Here is a 17,589-nt window from a genome sequence, read left to right as displayed (position 1 = left end):
TTATGCTTTGCGTTGCTGTGGAAGGGAGGCATTTTGGACATTTTTAGGGCATTGACATCTTGATGGGTGAAATGTTTTCATGAGATTTGTGCATGACAACACCAAACTTAAAGCGGCAGTATGAAATATTCGTTAGCATAGCTAAAAAGGTTTCTGCTGTTGATGGTGCAGTTGTTACTCTTGCTTTCAATAAAACTTACAATACTTGGAAATCAGCAGTCACTTTATTTGCGTAGCCCAGACAAGGACCATGCCCGGTCGTCTAGTCACCATTACAAACGCGTACTGCCCCCCGGCTTCTCCGCTCGCGCCATTATCTCGGCATGGCAGCTGCCGCCATCTTTACAGGCTGCGCGGTCGCGGGTTACGACAGCGGTTACGGGTTCTTAGATTTTTTTTTTTTTCATTTCGCCAGCCGTGAGGGGAAGGTGGACAGTTATTATTTTTGCCAATGCCTCCGCCCCGTTGTCAGACTAAACGCCGCACGCAACAGCCGCGTCACATCAGGGAGGAGCTTTGCGCCGATCCTCACTCTCTTGCATGCATAATCATGCGAACGACAATTAAAATTTGGAGTTGGATACCTCGGAGCACAGACACGCTCGAAGAATTCTTCCAAGTGAAACTGTGTAGAAACACGACTGCCTCTAACTTTTGAATACAAACATACACACTTACTGCAGTCAATAAAAAGTTAATCATTCAATTTTGGTTAATTGGGCTGCTGACAGCGATAATTATCATCTCACTTTGTGTCCCCCTGGCCACATAACTTATTTGCGCAGATGGTCTACACGTGCCTCCCAGTGCCTAATTTTGAGAAAACCATAAAGCTTAATTTTGAACACCCGGTATATCTAGCCTGCATTGTTTATTAAAATAAAATTTGGGATGATCTTTCGCAGGTTCGTTACAAATGCGTAAGCACGTGTCCGTCTTTGGAGTTCTGTTGGGACACCTTGATTTCCTTAAGAAGTCTTTGTGTTCGGCTGATACACCTTCGATTGATTTGGAGGACTAACTCCCCTATTCTCAAACAGCCCTCGACTCGAAGCTCTTCCTCCACTCCACCTTGTTGAGCACAGCGCCGCCTCTCCACTGATAAAGACGCGACAATTATAAAGAATTCCCGTGAATGGTCATGAAGCTCAGTGACCACTTCTTTGGAGGGATGGCGGTGCTATATTTCCTCTTGAGTCGAGTTGTTGCGTTGACTACAGGAACGTTCTTGAATACGGGCGTAACGCTACGCTCCAACGCGGCAACCACTACACTGGTTGTTTACGATATGCGAATCACCGCGTATGATGACTCGCGACGCCACCTACAAGAATAACGATGTGGCGTAGTAGCCGAGAGCGCGAGCCAGCGTCTTCATGTTTGGTTTCTCACGCGACGTCATCCTTTACACAAGGCGTGCATCTGCTCCCGTTTCTCTAACCACGCGACGCCATCCTAGGCCCGCGTGCTGGCGTTCGCCGCTGACGTCACGCTCCCCCACTTCGCAACCGCGGCTCGAAACTTCGCCCCGCTCCGCGAGAACGCCCACTCAGATAAACGGATCCGGCGGGTTTGAGCCTCCTATGCTTAATGTACGACAATAAAACTGCGAAGTCACAATGAAAAACTTGTAGCGTACGAACGGTCCTGTGCTCGTACTGGATATTGTCAACGTGCAACTGTGATCACAATGAGTGCTACAGCTAAAAAAAGTTGCCTATGCGTAGTTCTTAGTTTAGCTGTTAGTTGTTTTTATTTATATATGAACACTTCAGCGAGAGATCTCTTTCATTAAGCAGGTTGGTCGCGGAACCGATGACAGCGAATGAGGTAACCGTTGACACCCCAAGGGGAAACTAAGTTAATCAGGCGCGAAGGCGCTCGAGCGGACCTCGGCGTGCTTGGCAAAAGGGACGTCCCCTCGTTCATTCGACGCCACCGACGGGACGAGTAAGGCACGGCCGGCGCCAGGAGGTCCAAGGTGTTTATGAGAAAAACTACGGCAACTTCGCGACACCACACTCCTACGGAATACAAGTAAGCTTGTGAGCGAGCTAGCTTTACTTCTACAGGGCTGATACCAACGGTACTCGCGAAAAATACTTTTGAAGAATGCTGGTGGCCATATTTTTTTTTTTGCGACAGGGCCATCCCCCTGTCAGCGAGGGGGCGATGCAGAAATTTGAGGGGGGGGTCAGGACATCCGGACATCCCCCCTGGATCCGCGCCTGACTCCATCATTGGATGCCAGCGAGCCAGTGGCCTTTCCACAGAAAGGAAGGTGTTGTGCGCGCTGCGATTTTTCGGCACTGGAAGCTTCCGGAGGAGCGTTGGTCGCGAGGAGCAAATAGGCATGGCGCAGCCGGCCGCCAGCAACACCATCCAGGAGGTGACGGAGGCCATCATTTCCGTGTCTGCCCGGAGAAAGTTGGTGGACTTTTCATTGACACCGGCTGCCAAGGATGAGGCAAAGGAGGCGTTTGCGCGACGCGGTGCCATTCCAGGCGTGCTAGCGTGCGTCGACGGCACGTTGATCGCCGTTATGAAGCCAGAGGGACTCAGCCCGGCCGACACGGCGAGCTTCATGTCGAGAAAGGGTTATTACGCCCTCAACGTCATAGTCGTAAGTACCGTTGGAATGTTTTACTTCAAACTGTAGTCGCCATTTTTACTCGCCCATAGTAGCAATTGTTCAGTTTAATGCCCAAGCTGGCATAACTAGTAATGTAACGATTAAAAGAGGACATGCGGGGAACTGTGTACGAGCTCGTTGAAGTCTGACATGTCAGCGGTAATGATGAGTGCCATGTGTTTCTGTGCATGAGCCGTTTGCCGTACCAAAATTGTGTTTTCGTTCTGGCGTGCATACACAATGGAGTTGTGCATTTTGGAGGTATTTAGGAACATGGGCAGCAGTCGTAGCAAAAATCGATACACTATAGGGAAGATACGATGGAAGCATTTTGAACAGGGAAGTACTTACAACCATTGCATGGGCTGGATTTGGCGTGTATGGGTGTTCTTGCGCAATTTCGTGCCCCAAGTTTTCATTTAGCGATCACTTAGTGCAAACCATAGGCGTGCGCACAAAGGGCCCCAAATGCGAAACCCTGTGCACGCCTATGAGTGAAACAGTGTAGCTGCTTATACCAGCGTAAATGTATGTATTGTTTTCAGCATATGAATGGCGAAAAGGGATTTTGAGCATATCTGCAGTGCTATTTTGTATTGCTCTTCATTGCAGGTGTGCAACTCGGAACTTTGCATCCTTGTTGTGGACCTCCGGCTCCCTGATTCGGGCCACGACTCTTGGATGTGGCAGCATAATGCACTGTGTACGCGCCTCGCCAACACAACTGCAGCCTGGCGAGTCTCTGCTTGGTAAGTATTCGTAATGTGTACCCCTAACTAGGGCAGAGCACTTTAGTTGGTAACAACTTTGTTGATAGTCACAGGAATATTGATGTCACAGGAATGGTGAGCTTTCATAACACATACATAATTTATTTATACAAATTGCAATGCCCCTAGGCTATCACAAGGCTGTGTTTGTACAGTGGAAAATACATTAAAGAACTTGTATACACATCAAGTACCCCTCCATACGGATGGTCAATGTTTCCAAATCGAAACATCCGACAGATTATGATAATTTAAACACAAACGAAGTAAAGTTATACAAAAATCCTTCAAAAAGAATGCCACAGCCGTGGACTCGGAAACAATTGTACCCTCTTCACTGTGCAAGAGGCTCCAAGGTTTGCATAAACCTCGGAGACTCTTGCACAGGTTTGCATAATTTTCATAAAACACACCAGAATGATCGCAACCGCCACATCCTGTGCATTCGGGCGCTCGGTGTACATTAGTAGGAACGATGCAATATGCTTGCTAGCCACCTCTTGTGCTAGGTGTTTGAAAACTTCCATGCAAGCATGAATACGCAGACGAGGCAAGCAAGTAAAGCGTAATGAATGCGGATTCAACCACAAAAGAAAAAATCTAGCACTGAGTGTTGTGACATTATACTCGTCACATCATGTCTAAATGGGTAGACGTAAATTAACGTGAAAGCACAAAAAATACAAAGGTCAACTTTATTACATGCTATGACGACAAGTACAGAAGCCAACACACATCTCTAGAACGCGCAAATCATGTTTGCAGGACTGCGCTGGCGAATCTGATGACGACCTGTGGCACAAAATCTGCTGTATGTGAGCTTGCGTGACTAAATGTACAGTTCCCATTGATTTTTATCGACCTGGTGGTCGGCTTAAGCTTAGGTGGCTGCTTTGGCCCTCGCAAGTGTGTTCTAGACATGAGTGTTGACCTCTGTACATCATGAACCTTGTACATACAGCATGCTACACGTAGCAAAGCATGTGAGAACATTGCAACATGAGCATCACACAATTCGTATTCACCACGGCAAATAAAACTTGCAGTTACATTTAAGTGACCTTGCAAGAAAGTATGACTTTGACAGGTATGTCCATTCCCTTCTCAGTGTTATGAGTCACTGACCAGAAGCATTCATTTTTCGACAGCAATTGCAGTGTGATGCTAAAGAACAGGTGAATCATAATTGTAGAAAGGTGAGTGCACTTGCCAGCTGTGATGAAACATAAATTACATACAACATGAATAATTAGCTCTGCAATCTCACAGCACCCAGAACGTGTTACACTTAAAACTTATTCTTGCTCACTTGGAACGAAAACTAGAGGAAACCAATCACCGGCGTGGTGCAATGATGATGGCCATTTTCATTTGTGAAACTATGCAACTTGCAGAGTGACTAGTTTGGTGCTCTGAAAAAAGACCACATTGTAGTTGTACCTCAGCATCACTGTGCCGAAATGAACATATCACAGTGCAAACACTATGCGGTAACGCTTCATAATGAGTGCAGTAAGCTACAAAACATAGTGAAGCAATATAAATATCACAGTACAAAACCCATACACAGAAATCGACAACTACTTGTAATGATTCCAGTGTCTTCGAAATGTGTAAATAAAAGAAAGCACGCTGGCGTTGCAGCTGGATTAGTATAAATAGAAAGAGGAAAATACTACGATACAAAAATGGGTGCACGCATTACACCTTTCGTCCAAAAAATCCTCCTGCATTACTCATACAAGGCAACAATGAAACTTAAACAGTAAAACTCAAAATGAAGCAACAATAAGTGCATAAAATGAAAGTGAAGATATAAAACTCAAAGAACAATAAATAAACAAGATAAATTGAACTCATAAAACAATAAATGACTAAAATGAAATTGAATAGGTGAAAATAAACAATAAATTAATTCCTCCTTTCTTGTTGCAGGTGGCCAGCTACGACTAGTGCCAGGGAGCGCACCTTCTCCAGTATGCCCTCCTGAGCCGCTGCCGTCCTCTCTGCCGCGATGGCGAGCCGGGTGGTGGATTGTTCGATCCTTCGCAGCACCTGAAATGAATAATTGTGGTGGAATTGTTCATATGAGTTGCTGATTACTCGCAACCAGCTCATCGCTGGAAGCTGTTGTTGTCAAGAATTGCAACGTGCACAACAATTGCCCACCTCCCTCGCTGTAGCCACTGTAGTGTCTATCCTCCTAACACATCACATATCCTATGGCAATGCCATCCAAAACTACCCCCCTTACCCAAACCTTCATCCCTCCCATCTACCCCTTCCTCCGAGTGGCTGACCGCCGCAACCACCCTTCACGACCAACGATTCCTTGGGGACTTCATCGGCCTAGCGCTGAAGCATGCCGCAAGCGACGCCCTGGACTCAGGGCACTGATGCATTTTTTATCGCAGAATAAAAAAAAGTGATTTCTCTCTCTCTCTCTCTCTGTTGAAGAGCCACTGGCCTGATGGCATCCTTTGGCAGTGTCACGCGTCATGTACAAGCTATGCCCTCTTCGTTTGGGCAGACAAGGACCTGTTGGAACTACTTTTCAGTCATCTACTCAAATTCATCTCTTACCACCAAACAACCCTTTTCAGGGCCAACCAACCTTTTGCCCGGCTGTTGATCGTTGGCAAGATAGGATACCGAGTCCTTAATACAACGCATATTTCTTATTTACATCAAAAGTTGGCTTGTTTTCCAGATTCATGATTCACTTATGATAACAGAGCATAAATAATATTTATGTCCTTCACGTAAAATGACACCGAAGGATCTACCAACCTAAAGCTTCCGACGCTATTTTCCTGTTCACCAACAGTGTCGCGTTCTGCTAAAGGTACCACTTACAGATAATGGCAAACTCTAAGTCGGCACCGTTCAGGAACACATGTTATTACGCCGGCAGTGTGCTTACCTCTTGGTAGGGTAGGTCGGTGACGCCACGGAAGCGGACCGCGCCCGTCAGCTGGAGCACTCGGCCCCGGAAGCCGGGTGCGCGACCCCCTCCAGTGCTTCTGAAAATACACACCAATGTCGAAGGACAAATCGCCCGGACCATTCGACGGTCACTCACATTTGCTTTTGGGCTATAGCGGTAGCATCGCGGCGGGCCTCGTAGACCTGCTGCTTCCTCCACTGGTCGACCGTTTTCACAACGGGCCCTTCCGCGTTCAGCACGTCGGCCAGCTGCTGCCACAGCCGTCGTCGGTCGACAAGGCTGAAGCCCGGCCCCAGCTCGCTGGATCTTAAAGGCAGCTGGAGATGCGGCTCCATAAAAGCGAGCACCGTCTCCCCCTGGCCCTCGGAAACGCGCGGTCCCATAACGGGTGCAGAAGCCGACACGTTTTCCTACATGGCTCTCCGCACGTAACGGCTCGACCGAACCAACCGCTTCAAAACTCGCGCCGTTTGAATTTTAATAGTGGTGGAGACATGCATACAAGCATTGCTTGAAACGGGGTAGTGGATAGCGCCACTACTAAACGTTTCGCAAAATTGCGACACCATCTAGCGCCATTTCAAGACATTAACCGCAATAATTTGTTTAACTCGTTCCGCATTCCAAACTGAATCTTTGAAAAGCAACACCAACACATTTTGCTACTCATTCATAATAGCCAGATATTTCTCAACATGTTAGAAACACTTCTAAGTATGTTATACGGTCCCCAAGCAGACGTCAAAAGCGTGACGCAGGCGTCCACTTCGCTCATTGGCTCTTTGCTTCCTCTCGTCCTCGCGAACATGGCGGACCGCCTATTTCGTGACGTAAAGAACGAACCGCCTCCGTTCCATTTTGGAACGCGTACAAGATCGCGCCCCTGATTGTATGAGCGACGCGAATTGTCTAGAACTTTCTGGAAGACACGCGGGCACCAGGGATTAATCTGGAACCTTCGATGACTCACGTATAAAAGCCGACGCGTTTCGCCGCTGATAAGATTTTCGACGAACGCCGACTGTACTCGCCGCTTTCGTTGTGCTCCGAGTGTAGCTTGCTTTTGTGGGCACAAGTTCGCCCAATAAAGAATCAATTTCGTTATACACAGTTTTACGACTGTTAATTCGGCGTCGCTACCACGTGACATCTGGTGGAGGTGCTTTTGTGTCCATGCAGCGGACGCCCCCGAAAAGCCGTGACCCAAGCCCGAAACCCGAAGAGAGTACAAACGTTGTCCCGGACCATCGAACTAGCCTCAGGCTACGAAACCAATCCCCGGAGTACGGAATTCTTCCCGAGAAGATCAGGAAGTGCACGGCCACGACGACCGCATCAACGATGACAGCACCAGTGCCGCCTACACCGATCGTGTTACAACACCCCCGCGATCCACCGACGTTCCGCGGATCAACATTTGAGGATCCGGAAAGCTGGCTGGAGACGTACGAAAGGGTCGCTGTATTTAACAAGTGGAACTGCGACGACAAGCTGCGCTACGTCTTCTTCTCATTAGAAGATGCTGCCAGGACGTGGTTCCAGAATCGGGAGTCAACCTTGACAACATGGGACCTGTTCCTCCACGGCTTCCTGCAGACCTTTACAAGCGTTGTGTGCAAGGAAAGGGCCGAAGTTCTCCTAGAAGCCCGGGTACAGCTACCCAACGAGAACATCACGATTTTCACGGAGGAGATATATGACTCGCCTGTTCAAGCACGCCGACCTCAACACGCCAGAAGAGAAAAAAAGTTCGCTTCTTGATGAGGGGTGTCAAGCAAGAGCTCTTCGCCGGATTGATACGCAACCCGCTCAAGACTGTTGCTGGATTTATTTCCGAGGCCACAACCATTGAGAAGACGCTCGACATGCGGACAAGGCAATATAACCGCCGAACACTGGCCGCCAACAACACCGACGTTCAAGCACTTGGCAGCGACGATGTGCGCGAGACCATCAGAGCGGTCGTTCGCGAGGAACTGCAGAAGCTCTTTCCCAGGTCGCAGCCTCAAGTGGCGCCCATAGCCGACATCGTCAAAGAAGAAGTTCAGCGCTCACTTGGAGTTCCTGATGTTGCGGCGATTTGCAGCCGAAATCGCCGCAACCACAGCCGGAAGCGCTGCACCTACGCCGCCGTCGCCCGTCGTCATGGCCCCCCTCCGCGCTCGTGTTAGGGCCCCGTAACGCCGCAGGTACGTCATCCACCGCCGCCGCCGCCAGCACGCCCGCCCGTCGCCCAGCGCTGCTACCAGAGGAAGACGGACATTTGGCGCGCCCCCGACCACCGCCCGCTCTGATATCATTGCGGGGAAGCCGTCCATGTCTACCGCCGATGCCCATACCGCGAGATGGGCCTACGGGGGTTCGCCATCAACGCGCCACGTATCCACTTGGAACGAATTCTCAGGACTGAACCAGTTTCGAGATATTAATTTTCAATATGCCCGACAAAATTCATGGGCGTTCCAATTAACTTTTTGAGGAAAACGCTGTTTCATGCATTGAAGCAAAAAGTAACTGGCCTTAGCGCTAAAATAATGCCATATTATCGCAAAAGCGGTAAAATGGAAATGGTTTGAGGAGTGGTTCTTTGTATAATTTATTTTTCCTTACGCTGAAACAATGTTCGTTTTTGCGGAAAAGGAAAAAACAAATTAGCGTAGCTTGCACTGGCTGCGCAATGCTAAAGAGACAGTGGAGATGATGGGCACCTAGCTAGTCCTTGCTTTTGGACTAGACTAAGCACTACCAAGTCATCCCCAGCATTTCGCGGAATTTATTTACTATTGATTGATTATCGATTAGCTATTGATTGGCTATTGATTGTCTATTGCAAGATATTGGCCACGTATTTGGGAATTTTGCATGCTATAAATTTCTGATGACAAACGGAGATCGAGTGAATTATTAGATTTTGCACTTTATTGCCGTGAGTGGCGACAGTGAGGCGACAGCTTTAAAGCCCCTATATATAAAAAGTAGCGCCATTCTTAGATCTTGCCGCCACCGCGCTCACCCCGGCGTTTCCTCCTTGCCGCCGCCTGTCGTCCCAGCCTCCTCCGCTCCCCCATTGGCCAATCCGTGTCACGTGGAAGCACGCGTTGCGCTTTTGTATATTTTTTTCTTTCCAGCGCGCTCCGACTGCCATTCTCGGGCCTGTGCGACGAAAGTGCTGTACGCACAAACGGATCAAAGGTGTTAGGGACAAGAACTTCGTTGTGATGGCATGCTGCTGCGCCTTAAGTTGCCGCAACCGACAAGGCGAGGGCAAAAGGCTTTTTATTGCGATAGCAATTATATGGACACTTCAACCGGATTTCTGCCGTCGCCGTCGCCGTGAGGTTCCCTATAGATAAAATCTTCGCCGCGCGCCGTATGCCCGAGCGGAAGCGTGCGGGGACGCGCGCTATCACGGAGAGCGAACGCACTCAATCTCCCACGCGCACGCAAGGAAGCCGGAAGACAGCGCCGGAGGGAGCGCGGGGGGGGGGGGGTAGCACTTCTACTTTGCCAACAACCGCGCTCGTCGCTCGCTCGCACCGTCGCTTATCTCCCCACGGCTCTGACCTTTATGCGCCGTGCATTCGCCGCTCAGTTTCCGCTGAAGCGATAGACCGCACGTACCTTCGCCGCTGCGGCGTATATATGCGCTTGTTGCCAGCGTTTTGACAGTCGTTGTCTGTAGTCATTCAGTGTGATCTATTCACGTTTGTTTGTGCGCGCTCACACCACGCTTGTTCATTCAGTTAGTAATAGTCGGGCCACATTTTCCAACGCACGCTACACATGCAATGCTGCCCGGATCGGCAGCGCAGAGCTACAGGTGTGTCCCTTCGCACGCGTTGCCCACGGGAAGCGCTTCTCATCAACACCACCGTTTCACACGCGCCTTCTCGTGGTCATCGAGTCTCTCTTCATGTTGGTCTACTTACGTCGCAGCACACCTGCTTAATTAATCAGCTCATGTTTACTACAATTGATATTGCTACCAAAGCCGCTCACCTTACCTCGTATGACATTGCTGTGTTGCTATCGCATTCATTGCTTCGCCCTTAGGGCGAAACTGTGACATTTTTGTTTACCATCCGGCGTGCGCAAACGCTTGATATTTGCGCCGTCTCGCATCGTCGCGTTGCTACTTCCAAAACGGCATTATTAAGAACAGTTACTGACTGACGAAGCAAAATCGCGCCTCAAAAACTTCTCCGCAGGGCGCGATCGAAGTTTTCCTCGGATTTCCTCTGGTAGCGCGTTAGCTGTCGTCTGCCACGGCAGGCCCGACGCAGGCGGCGCCACTGTCGATATCGCGCCTCGATCGCGCTGGTCGCGGCGAGCGCGATAGTGGAAAGGAGGAGGAGGGAAGTGGATGGCGCTACTTTTTATATATAGGGGTTTTAGTATGTACAAGCCAGCGATAGTCGGCGCTCAGTACATCGCCGATGACAGTGCGTTGTGCGTGTTTTATCTCGGCGGTCAAGATTGTTGATGCCTCTCTGCGCCGCGCCGCGTCCCTGTTGCCAAACAATAAGTTGGGCGTGGCTCAACTGTGGTGGGTGCGCGCACAAGAGTTACATGCCTCACGCGGGGCGTGACCTATCGTTTTAATTTACAGGCGAACTGGTGCCAAACTCGTACATCGAGAAACCCCCTCGAGTTGAACTCGGGAACAAGGCGGCGGCAGCAGCAGCCTGTCTCATCGCATCCAGCGAGAGCAAGCGTCAATACACCGTCTGGACCCGTTCCCCTACATGACCGACGTAGTGGTTCAGCGTCATTTTTGCCTTTCCAAAACGTCAGTGCGCTGGCTGTGTGACGACTTAGGCGAAGGCCCTCGTCTGCGCAGACAGAGTGGCGGGCAAATTATGCTTTCCGAGCACAGACTGGTGTGACTAGGCTGCGGAAGAAAAGTTCGTGCGATCGATTCGGCTCTCTCCGGCTTCAAGCGCTCTTCGTCCACCGCGCCCCAGCCCCAGCCCAGGTCTGGCGTCGTCATCGGAGTACTGGGGCACCTGTGAGCACCTGGGGTTCAACCCGGACCAACCAACGTGCGAAGGCGAAGTGGTCACATTATAAAGGAAGACTCAGAATGGACGCTGGGCTACCTTCCGGTGCAACAGGTGCCGAAAGCAGTTTTTGGCAGTTACACGGTGCCGCTGCATTGCACGGGCAGAGAGGCGAAGGAAGTTAATTCGCCAACACGGACCAGCTCGGCCGTCCAAACGACCACCTTTCCAGGCGGCAAATCATTTGGCTCACGTACTGCGTGAGCAAAAGCATAGACATATGGCTGTTGAAGGAGATGACGGGGGACTTGTTTCCTCTAGCGGAGCACGCCATCGCCGACTGGAGGAACTACCCCCGTGAGGTCGCGAGAGACGAGCTGCTGGCGCGACCTCTACTCGGTGGCCCCGGGAAGATAGCGCAGATTGACGAGTGCCTTCTTCGCGGCGAGAAAAAGTACAATCGAGGCCGCCTGATCACGGGCGACAACGTTGCGCCGAGCCGCCAAAATTACGGCCGTGTTAAAGATGGTGGTCCATGGGTCTTTGGCATGGTCTGCGCGACCAGAGGGGTGGTTCGGCTTTTCAAGGTCGACCGACGAAAGGCGCTATTATGGCACCTAATGTTCAACGGGGGACCATTATTCATAGTGAAGAATTGGCCCTTTACAACTGTATCCCAAATTTAGTGGATGCTAACGGGTCTATCCCTCAATCTGCATTGGTAGACAGTCAACCACAGCGTGAACTTTGTGGACCCCATCACGAGCGTTCGCATGCAAAAAATACAAAGTTATTGTCAAAAAGTGAAGCGCTACCTCGTCAGCGGTGGGCACCGATGCTGGAGTCCCACCTGGGATGGATGTGGTGGCAGCCCAGGTAGCACAAACCCATCTGGAAGACGTCTACATTTGGGCTTGTTCAAGCCAGGAGGTGGTCTACAATCCGGCTTGTACAAGCTCAACAATAGCCTTAGAACTTCACAAGCGCTCCTGAAGCCAAGCTAATGCTCCCTCCGTATTTCTCTTGGGGAAGTCTTGGCAAGCTGTTCGTTAGACTTTCGATAGACTATGTGTAGAACTTACGTATGAAGGCTTATTTTGCTTGCTGGAGAAAATATGCAATCTGTCTTGCAAAAAAAAAAGAGGTTGACTAATGCGTATGTTAATCGTGCGCCAATGCAGATCGCTGGTACCGATATGCTTTTCTTTGAACCAGTGGTGTGATTGAGGATTTCTAGGAAATGTACATATATTGAATGCGACTGGCTTTAACTTTAAAACTAAAGCAGAACAAAAGCTACTAAGCTGAAAAAGTTCAGTAGTATGGTCTAAATGCATGCTTTTGCAAAGGCATAAATATTTAAAAAAAACCCGCATTTCCCCGAAGGGGAGTATGAGGAAGTGCGAAGCACGGGGTGATGCTATGAGGGGGCGCGCGCGACTAAACTGCAGAGCCGAGCGAAGGAGACGGCAGCGAGAGAGCACGACTGATGCGCCGGCGCCACACACACAACACGTGACGGCGGAGCGAAACACGCCAGGCGGTTGGAGAGGGGGTGAGCGGTGGGGAGAGTACGCACACGAGGGGCTGTTACCGGGCGAGGAGGGAGCTGTCAGCGCGAGGGGAGAGGCGGCGGCCGAGGGTGAGTGCAAACCTAACGGGGGGAGAGGCACACCAGCTGCATGGCGCCGTGACGTCACGGCGCGGAGAGGGTGCGAGGAGCCGGCGCGGCGCGCGCAGCCACGGCGCGGAGGCGCCAGCTGCACAACGCGCCGTGACGTCACGGCGCGGAGAGCGGTGCGGAGCCGGCGCGGGGCGCGCGCAGCCACGGAGCGGAGGGCGGAGCGCGCGCAGTCACGTGGGGCGTGACGTCGCTGCGCCGTTGCTACAGACGCTCCTCTCCGCTCCTCGCGCCGTTGCTAGGGGAGAGGAGGAGGAGCGCGGATGCTGGCGGAGTTTTCGGGGTCGCTTAAGAAGTGCATTCGCACTTAAAAGGAGCCGCATAGATTCCACAGTTGGTAATAAAATTTGTGAAGGTATGACGTTGAGAGACCATGTGTGACATGCAATTTCTAAAGTGCTGTTCACTTGCCAAATGTAACAATGCTCTTGTGAGGCTATTCATTTCTGAAGAATGTTATTTCGGTGCATAAATGACATTGCTGCCATATCTATGTATTCATGTTTGCATGTCACAGATGGGCTCTCAATATTGTACCTTCACAGATTTCATTACCGAACTGTGGAATCTACGCAGCATTTAATATTTATGCCTTTGCATGCACTTAGCACACAATTTTCAGCTTAGTAGCTATTTGTGTTTTTATTTCGAAGTTAAAGCCAGTTGCATTCAATATATGCACATTTCCTAGAAATCCTGAATTACACCACTGGTTCCAAGTAAAGAATACCAGTACCATTAGCGCACAATTAATTTGGGCATACTGCTAACACAAGCAAAATTCATGCAGCACACAAGGGTGTTGAATGAGGCACATTGAAAAGACATCTTGTAAAATGCCTCTTCCGTAGCCAGCATTTCGTAACAATGTTTAAGAGGCAGCAAAATACCAAAATTTTATTCTTGCAAATTATGTACATGTGTTTGCCTTGCATTGATTGTGACTAAATATATACATAGGCAATGAATACCATGTCATACCTTGCACTGATTTACTAGACTGCATATATTATGGATGGCATGTCTACAAAAACTGACCCCACATCTTAACAAAACTAAGGTACAGGACTAAGGAGGAAGAAAGGCATGTCAGCTGGCGGCAGGCCCAGCATCCTTTGAAGAATCTGCGCCAGTCAAAAAAAGAAAAAGACCAGACTCACTTAGAGTAAGACCAGTAAAAGCTGAATGGTTAGCATAAACATGACTAACTATTTTTCTAATCTTTACATATTAGAAAAATTAGCAAAGACACTTCGTAAAAATAGACTTTTCTCTCGGTGACTACTGTCAAGGATATATAACTAGTTTCTGTAATGCACACACCACTTTCAAGCATTATAAGACGGATGCCATGCTAGTTCAACATGCCAGTTATGAAATTACAATATTTTAGGACCTCAATTAGCACTCATGACGCATAGTTGCTTGTTTTATGCTTGGCCTTTCAGTGGCTGTCCTCACAAGACTGAACAATGGCATGAAAAACAATTACAACACAAAAAACTGCATAAAAACTGCAGGCATAAGTATAGTGCCAGAAGACTGGTGACTGATATAATTAACTCTACAATTTAAAATGCCTACTCATGTTCACCTAAAGCATCTCCCATGTCCTTTTGCTGCCTCGAAATAAATAGTTATAGGTTTCTTTTACATTCCATTTTGTAAGCAAGTGGCCCTGAACGCCAATTACAACTGCAATAACTGCATGTAATACTCTACTTGGGGTTCCCAAAATTTATTGTATAAAGTAGAATTCATCAGAATGTATGCAAGTTTCCCTATGACCACAGTAAAGCATGATGCCACAACAGCATGCACAGATTGTCCTTGGAAGTTATCTGGCCATTAATTGTGAACAGTGATTTGAAGATCACATGTAACAGTTGATGTAAGTAGAGTTTAGAGCCCCAAGACAACATGTTAATCCCATACCATGCATTTCTGACATAGAACCAACAGTCGATTTTATTACGATGTAAACATGCTACATGATGCTGACTCAGTTAATAACATGTGTATTATAAATTTCTGTATAAAAACTACCTGAACTCTAAGCTTAATGTAACATGTTAACCTTTTACCCGCTTGCAAACTGCAATTCTTCAACCAGGCGGCTGCTGCTTGGTGAATGACATGGGTCATCACATTTTCCCACGTGGTATTGCTTTGAATAGCTTCTGGAATAAGAAACAATCTAGTCAATGCAAGTAGCACGTGTAGGCAATACCAGCAGTTGTGGTTGATATCCGAACCATTGCTACATAAGAACAGATCTGCAACTAATAAATAAAATTTGTGGTACATCAGTTCAATGGAACTGCAAGGGGGAGGAAGGCTTATAAAAGAAAATATAAATCATCCACCCAACTTAGCTATACTGGGTGGATGATAATTTTCTTTCTCAAATGTGCCCATTTGCTTTTTTTTCATTCCAAACACAATGGATTTTGCGAGTAAGAGTCCCTGCACTTATGCCCAGTGAAACAGCAGCCCTCTAAACTTACCTTCCGTGACACTGTTGACATGCAGGTCCCTGAAGCTCTTTTGCCGCCGCTGGCCTAGAGTGCTAAAGTTTCCACCCAAGCTGTATGAAAATACTGGGTAGGATGCCCACAGTAGAGCTTAAGTCCCGGCCCTTCATAAGAGAGAGCCGTTGCGTCTGAAAAAAAAAAAAAAAAAAACATGAGACCAAAGGAATTCAAATCCGAAAACACCAACATACACAATGTGGCTATTACAATGGTTGCATGAAGGCAGGAATGAAATCCCCAGAAAAGGTAAGGCACAACAGCAAATGACACTAGATGATTATGCGTTCCAGATAAATTATTACTGCAGCCACATGTACACACAAAAATTGCGAAGATGTAAACAGTCATATATACAAAAGTATTAACTGAAACTACTGTGTATACGACTCAAAAACATGCAGCCACAGAATTTCAATAAAACAAGTCACTTTAAGTGCATATAAAATGCATTAGTTACACCTGGCACGAGGTATTTATAAAAATGTGCTCATGTAGTCAATTCATAAAGCTTTTACTTACAAGGTGTCATCAAAAAGCTGGATCGGAGCTCTGCTAGGATTCTAATGTGGTCACGGTTTCCTTGTTCTCCAAGGGCAGCTTTGAATCGGCCACTGCCATTCTGCCAGTTTCGTTTGGGACACTGAGAGCTGTTAGGAGCCTTTCATCTTGACGTCTTATAGTCTTCCCATGCCTGTCATTAGTATGTGAATGTCTGAAAGCACCTAAAAAATAGACAAGAGTCATGCACATTTTGACCGCTTGGACGGTGGCTAATAACATGCCGCACAATGCAAGTTCTACATGCATAACTATGCTCCTATATAGCTGCACATGTTCGATCCTGCTCTGCTCGTTTTAAGTACTTAAGTCCCATCCAAGCTTTTGGGAACTAGTGCCATCATTCCCCATCTGAAGTGCAACCTGGCTGGACATTTATGTCACTGTGGTTGGTATTCTTGGCTGAAGTGATGGCCTCACTGCACCACGAGTAGCATTCATCCGGAGGAATGCTTGCACTAGGCAGGCTGTCATACTTTTGCTATTCAAGGCCTTGGGTACTACAAAAAATGCATCAAAGCGCATCTTATACAACGGGCAACGGCGTTCGCACAGTCTCATTTTGTTTTTGTGCGCCGCTTTGCTTTTGGATAACGTAAGTACAGCGCAACAATTTTTGGAGAGAAACAGAGACAGGAAGGAACGCTGGTGCAGCGTACATAACGTAGGTAAAGCGTTCTTTTCTGTCTCCTTCCAAAAATTGTTGCACTGTACCTACGTTATTTAGTATGAACCAACTCGCCCAAATCAAGCTGCTGTTGCTTTGCTTTTTGTTCTTCACAAAATGAATGCAGCGGACGTATATAAAACGCACGCACTTACGTCTCGATGCAATCAGTCGGAGGGACGCAGTAATATTATTCGCATCGCGATGCACTTCCAAGACCGTCAACGAAGTAATATAAGTCAATAAGCGGTATAACCAGCTTTAAAAAATTCGCAACCTTCGACCACGCGGCACCTAGGCGCGACTCCGCGAGAAGCGGTTCCCGATGTAACAATTTTAGTACGGACAATCGATGCTAACGGCAGTGAATGATCGCACACCAACCAAAATGTAATCCCAACCTGACGAGCTTTTTGTAGCGTTAGCTACACTGGCCTAGCCAAGCCCGTTTCGCGCGGCACATCAAGAGCCGTGCTGCGCATGCGCAAGGATCAGTGATGTCACACGGCTTGCGCACCGGAGCAGCAGCCCGGCGGATCGGTGGTGCCGCTCGGGCGCGTTCTCTTCGGCGGCGCCCGTGTCTCCCGCTCAAAGCAGACGACAAGCAGACGACACGGCGTTCGCTTAGCGCGCACGCCGTAACGTTGTATTTTGTAGCGTTAGCTACACTGGCCTAGCCAAGCCCGTTTCGCGCGGCACATCAAGAGCCGTGCTGCGCATGCGCAAGGATCAGTGATGTCACACGGCTTGCGCACCGGAGCAGCAGCCCGGCGGATCGGTGGTGCCGCTCGGGCGCGTTC

At 48.7% G+C, this 17,589-nt stretch overlaps 1 long non-coding RNA gene across 1 annotated transcript; it reads left to right on the top strand.

Moving 5' to 3' along the window:
• The first annotated feature begins 3,350 nt into the window (after positions 1-3,350).
• On the top strand, positions 3,351-5,835 carry LOC125940039 (uncharacterized). Its single transcript, XR_007463260.1, has 2 exons — positions 3,351-3,381; positions 5,338-5,835. It is a non-coding gene; the product is annotated as an uncharacterized LOC125940039 (long non-coding RNA).
• Positions 5,836-17,589: the final 11,754 nt, after the last annotated feature.

The sequence above is a fragment of the Dermacentor silvarum genome, chromosome 9 (assembly GCF_013339745.2).
Source record: "Dermacentor silvarum isolate Dsil-2018 chromosome 9, BIME_Dsil_1.4, whole genome shotgun sequence".
Taxonomy (NCBI): domain Eukaryota; kingdom Metazoa; phylum Arthropoda; class Arachnida; order Ixodida; family Ixodidae; genus Dermacentor; species Dermacentor silvarum.
This window is presented reverse-complemented; position numbering and strand designations above follow the sequence as displayed.